This window comes from Pseudophryne corroboree, chromosome 6 (genome assembly GCF_028390025.1).
Source record: "Pseudophryne corroboree isolate aPseCor3 chromosome 6, aPseCor3.hap2, whole genome shotgun sequence".
Taxonomy (NCBI): Eukaryota; Metazoa; Chordata; class Amphibia; order Anura; family Myobatrachidae; genus Pseudophryne; species Pseudophryne corroboree.
The window spans coordinates 97,493,294-97,499,746 of NC_086449.1; the positions used below are offsets into that span (position 1 = coordinate 97,493,294).

Consider the following 6,453-nt stretch of genomic DNA (forward strand, 5'->3'; position numbering starts at 1 on the left):
TATAGTGGTTAGTACACTGCATTGTGGCCGCAGCAACCCTGGTTTGTATCCAGATCACAGAATTCTCATTTTATTTCTCACACATCCATTTCTTTACAATATTGAAGTTAAGGACAATTGAAGAAACTAAGCAGATTCTTTGAATGTGCTTGCACAATTTGTCTTTACTGCTTATTGTGAAGCTATCTTTCCATACTTTGAATCATTTCTTGATCATTTCTTTGTGAATCATTTTCTTGAAATCTGTAAAGCTAACATAAATTCCTGAATACAGGAAACTCAAATGAATGGACTTTGAGCAAGTTCATCACAGGCTGAAAAGATCATTTTGCAGTCACAAAGAAAATTGTTTGTGAGATGTTTATGGGAAATAAGCCCTGCAGCAAGTGTACAGTCAACTCTCAAAATTTGATTCTGTATATACTTCAATAACCATCAAAGCTTGAAACAGGTTCAAAAACATGATGAACACTCCAAGTGGCATAAGGCGGCTGGGCCAGTGGCGCAATGGATAATGCGTCTAACTACGGATTAGAAGATTGTAGGTTTGACTCCTACCTGGCTTCTTTAAGTTGCCGTGAATCTATAGTGGTTAGTACACTGCGTTGTGGCCGCAGCAACCCCGGTTCGAATCTGGGTCATGGCATTTTCATGTTATTTCTCACACATCCATTTCTTTACAATATTGAAGGTAAGGACAATTGAAGAAACTGAGCAGATTCTTTGAACGTGCTTGCACAATTTGTCTTTACTGCTTATTGTGAAGCTATCTTTCCACACTTTGAATCATTTCTTGATCATTTCTTTGTGAATCATTTTCTTGAAATCTGGAAAGCTGACATAAATTCCTGAATACAGGAAACTCAAATGAATGGACTTTGAGCAAGTTCATCACAGGCTGAAAAGATCATTTTGCAGTCACAAAGAAAATTGTTTGTGAGATGTTTATGGGAAATAAGCCCTGCAGCAAGTGTACAGTCAACTCTCAAAATTTGATTCTGTATATACTTCAATAACCATCATAGCTTGAAACAGGTTCAAAAACATGATGAACACTCCAAATTGTATAAAACAGCTGGGCCAGTGGCGCAATGGATAACATGTATAACTACAGATCAGAAGATTGTAGGTTCGACTCCCACCTGTCTCGTTTAAGTTGCCATGGTCGTATAGTGGTTAGTACACTGCATTGTGGCCGCAGCAACCCTGGTTTGTATCCAGATCACGGAATTTCTCATTTTATTTCTCACACATCCATTTCTTTACAATATTGAAGTTAAGGACAATTGAAGAAACTAAGCAGATTCTTTGAATGTGCTTGCACAATTTGTCTTTACTGCTTATTGTGAAGCTATCTTTCCACACTTTGAATCATTTCTTGATCATTTCTTTGTGAATCATTTTCTTGAAATCTGTAAAGCTAACATAAATTCCTGAATACAGGAAACTCAAATGAATGGACTTTGAGCAAGTTCATCACAGGCTGAAAAGATCATTTTGCAGTCACAAAGAAAATTGTTTGTGAGATGTTTATGGGAAATAAGCCCTGCAGCAAGTGTACAGTCAACTCTCAAAATTTGATTCTGTATATACTTCAATAACCATCAAAGTTAGAAACAGGTTCAAAAACATGATGAACACTCCAAGTGGCATAAGGCGGCTGGGCCAGTGGCGCAATGGATAATGCGTCTAACTACGGATCAGAAGATTGTAGGTTTGACTCCTACCTGGCTTCTTTAAGTTGCCGTGAATCTATAGTGGTTAGTACACTGCGTTGTGGCCGCAGCAACCCCGGTTCGAATCTGGGTTATGGCATTTTCATGTTATTTCTCACACATCCATTTCTTTACAATATTGAAGGTAAGGACAATTGAAGAAACTGAGCAGATTCTTTGAACGTGCTTGCACAATTTGTCTTTACTGCTTATTGTGAAGCTATCTTTCCACACTTTGAATCATTTCTTGATCATTTCTTTGTGAATCATTTTCTTGAAATCTGGAAAGCTGACATAAATTCCTGAATACAGGAAACTCAAATGAATGGACTTTGAGCATGTTCATCACAGGCTGAAAAGATCATTTTGCAGTCACAAAGAAAATTGTTTGTGAGATGTTTATGGGAAATAAGCCCTGCAGCAAGTGTACAGTCAACTCTCAAAATTTGATTCTGTATATACTTCAATAACCATCATAGCTTGAAACAGGTTCAAAAACATGATGAACACTCCAAATTGTATAAAACAGCTGGGCCAGTGGCGCAATGGATAACATGTATGACTACAGATCAGAAGATTGTAGGTTCGACTCCCACCTGTCTCGTTTAAGTTGCCGTGGTCGTATAGTGGTTAGTACTCTGCATTGTGGCCACAGCAACCCTGGTTTGTATCCAGATCATGGATTTTTCATTTTATTTCTCACACATCCATTTCTTTACAATATTGAAAGTAAGAACAATTGAAGAAACTAAGCAGATTCTTTGAATGTGCTTGCACAATTTGTCTTTACTGCTTATTGTGAAGCATTCTTTCCATACTTTGAATAATTTCTTGATCATTTCTTTGTGAATCATTTTCTTGAAATCTGGAAAGCTGACATAAATTCCTGAATACAGGAAACTCAAATGAATGGACTTTGAGCAAGTTCATCACAGGCTGAAAAGATCATTTTGCAGTCACAAAGAAAATTGTTTGTGAGATGTTTATGGGAAATAAGCCCTGCAGCAAGTGTACAGTCAACTCTCAAAATTTGATTCTGTATATACTTCAATAACCATCAAAGCTTGAAACAGGTTCAAAAACATGATGAACACTCCAAGTGGCATAAGGCGGCTGGGCCAGTGGCGCAATGGATAACGCGTCTGACTACGGATCAGAATATTGTAGGTTCGACTACTACCTGGCTTGTTTAAGTTGCCGTGAATCTGTAGTGGTTAGTACTCTGCGTTGCGTCCGCAGCAGCCCCGGTTCGAATCTGGGTCATGGCATTTTCATTTTATTTCTCACACATCCATTTCTTTACAATATTGAAGGTAAGGAAAATTGAAGAAACTAAGCAGATTCTTTGAATGTGCTTGCACAATTTGTCTTTACTGCTTTTTGTAAAGCTATCTTTCAATACTTTAAATCATTTCTTGATCATTTCTTTGTGAATCATTTTCATGAAATCTGGAAAGCTGACATAAATTCCTGAATACAGGAAACGCAAATGAATGGACTCTGAGCAAGTTCATTATTGGCTGAAAAGATCATTTTGCAGTCACAAAGAAAATTGTTTGTGAGATGTTTATGGGAAATAAGCCCTGCAGCAAGTGTACAGTCAACTCTCAAAATTTGATTTTGCATATACTTCAATAACCATCAAAGCTTGAAACACGTTCAAAAACATGATGAACACTCCAAGTAGCATAAGACAGCTGGGCCAGTGGTGCAATGTATAACGCGTCTGACTACAGAGCGGAAGATTGTAGGTTCGACTCCTAGCTGGCTCGTTTAAGTTGCCGTGATCGTATAGTGGTTAGTACTCTGTATTGTGGCCGCAGCAACCTTGGTTCGAATCTGGGTCATTGCATTTTCATTTTTTTTCTCACACATCCATTTCTTTACAATAATGAAGGTAAGGACAATTGAAGAAACTGAGCAGATTCTTTGAATGTGCTTGCAAAATTTGTCTTTACTGCTTATTGTAAAGCTATCTTTCCATACTTTGAATCATTTCTTGATCATTTCTTTGTGAATCATTTTCTTGAAATCTGGAAAGCTGACATAAATTCCTGAATACAGGAAACTCAAATAAATGGACTCTGAGCAAGTTCATGACAGGCTGAAAAGATCATTTTGCAGTCACAAAGAAAATTGTTTGTGAGATGTTTATGGGAAATAAGCCCTGCAGCAAGTGTACAGTCAACTCTCAAAATTTGATTCTGTATATACTTCAATAACCATCAAAGCTTGAAACAGGTTAAAAAACATGATGAACACTCCAAATGGCATGAGACAGCTGGGCCAGTGGCGCAATGGATAACACGTCTGACTACGGATCGGAAAATTGTAGGTTCGACTCCTACCTGGCTTGTTTAAGTTGCCGTGATCGTATAGTGGTTAGTACTCTGCGTTGTTGTAGCAGCAACCCGTGATTGTATAGTGGTTAGTACTCTGCGTTGTGGCAGCAGCAACCCCAGTTTGAATCCAGGTCAAGTCATTTTCATGTTATTTCTCACACATCCTTTTCTTCACAATATTGAAGGTAAGGACAATTGAAGAAACTAAGCAGATTCTTTGAATGTGCTTGCACAATTTGTCTTTACTGCTTTTTGTAAAGCTATCTTTCCATACTTTGAATCATTTCTTGATCATTTCTTTGTGAATCATTTTCATGAAATCTGGAAAGCTGACATAAATTCCTGAATACAGGAAACGCAAATGAATGGACTCTGAGCAAGTTCATTATTGGCTGAAAAGATCATTTTGCAGTCACAAAGAAAATTGTTTGTGAGATGTTTATGGGAAATAAGCCCTGCAGCAAGTGTACAGTCAACTCTCAAAATTTGATTTTGCATATACTTCAATAACCATCAAAGCTTGAAACAGGTTCAAAAACATGATGAACACTCCAAGTTGCATAAGGCAGCTGGGCCAGTGGCGCAATGGATAACGCGTCTGACTACGGATCAGAAGATTGTAGATTCGACTCCTACCTGGCTTCTTTAAGTTGCCGTGAATCTATAGTGGTTAGTCCTCTGCGTTGTGGCCGCAGCAACCCCAGTTCGAATCTGGGTCATGGCATTTTCATGTTATTTCTCACACATCCATTTCTTTACAATATTGAAGGTAAGGACAATTGAAGAAACTAAGCAGATTCTTTGAATGTGCTTGCACAATTTGTCTTTACTGCTTATTGTGAAGCTATCTTTCCACACTTTGAATCATTTCTTGATCATTTCTTTGTGAATCATTTTCTTGAAATCTGGAAAGCTGACATAAATTCCTGAATACAGGAAACTCAAATTAATGGACTTTGAGCAAGTTCATCACAGGCTGAAAAGATCATTTTGCAGTCACAAATAAAATTGTTTGTGAGATGTTTATGGGAAATAAGCCCTGCAGCAAGTGTACAGTCAACTCTCAAAATTTGATTCTGTATATACTTCAATAACCATCAAAGCTTGAAACAGGTTCAAAAACAGGATGAACACTCCAAGTGACATTAGACAGCTGGGCCAGTGGTGCAATGGATAATGCATCTCACTACGTTTCAGAAGATTGTAGGTTCGACTCCTACCTGGCTCGTTTAAGTTGCCGTGATTGTATAGTGATCAGTACTCTGCGGTGTGGCCGCAGCAACCCCAGTTCGAAGCCTGGTCACAACATTTTCATTTTATTTCTCACACATCCATTTCTTTACAATATTGAAGGTAAGGACAATTGAAGAAACTAAGCAGATTCTTTGAATGTGCTTGCACAATTTGTCTTTACTGCTTATTTTGAAGCTATCTTTCCATACTTTGAATCATTTCTTGATCATTTCTTTGTGATTCATTTTCTTGAATTCTGGAAAGCTGACATAAATTCCTGAATACAGGAAACTCAAATGAATGGACTCTGAGCAAGTTCATCACAGGCTGAAAAGATCTTTTTGCAGTCACAAAGAAAATTGTTTGTGAGATGTTTATGGGAAATAAGCCCTGCAGCAAGTGTACAGTCAACTCTCAAAATTTGATTCTGTATATACTTCAATAACCATCAAAGCTTGAAATAGGTTCAAAAACATGATGAACACTCCAAGTGGCATAAGGCGGCTGGGCCAGTGGCGCAATGGATAACGCGTCTGACTACGGATCAGAAGATTGTAGGTTCGACTCCTTCCTGGTTTGTTTAAGTTGCCGTGAATCTATAGTGGTTAGTACTCTGCGTTGTGGCCGCAGCAACCCCGGTTCGAATCTGGGTCATGGCATTTTCATTTTATTTCTTACACATCCATTTCTTTACAATATTGAAGGTAAGGAAAATTGAAGAAACTAAGCAGATTCTTTGAATGTGCTTGCACAATTTGTCTTTACTGCTTATTGTGAAGCTATCTTTCCATACTTTGAATCATTTCTTGATCATTTCTTTGTGAATCATTTTCTTGAAATCTGGAAAGCTGACATAAATTCCTGAATACAGGAAACTCAAATAAATGGACTCTGAGCAAGTTCATCACAGGCTGAAAAGATCATTTTGCAGTCACAAAGAAAATTGTTTGGGAGATGTTTATGGGAAATAAGCCCTGCAGCAAGTGTACAGTCAACTCTCAAAATTTGATTCTGTATATACTTCAATAACCATCAAAGCTTGAAACAGGTTAAAAAACATGATGAACACTCCAAATGGCTTCAGACAGCTGGGCCAGTGGCGCAATGGATAACGCGTCTGACTACGGATCAGAAGATTGTAGGTTCGACTCCTACCTGGCTTG

The 6,453-nt window shown here is 38.0% G+C and overlaps 1 non-coding gene across 1 annotated transcript; it reads left to right on the plus strand.

Annotated features, from left to right (window-relative positions):
• The first annotated feature begins 6,380 nt into the window (after nt 1–6,380).
• Nucleotides 6,381–6,453, plus strand: TRNAR-ACG (transfer RNA arginine (anticodon ACG)). The gene has a single exon. It is a non-coding gene; the product is annotated as a tRNA-Arg (tRNA).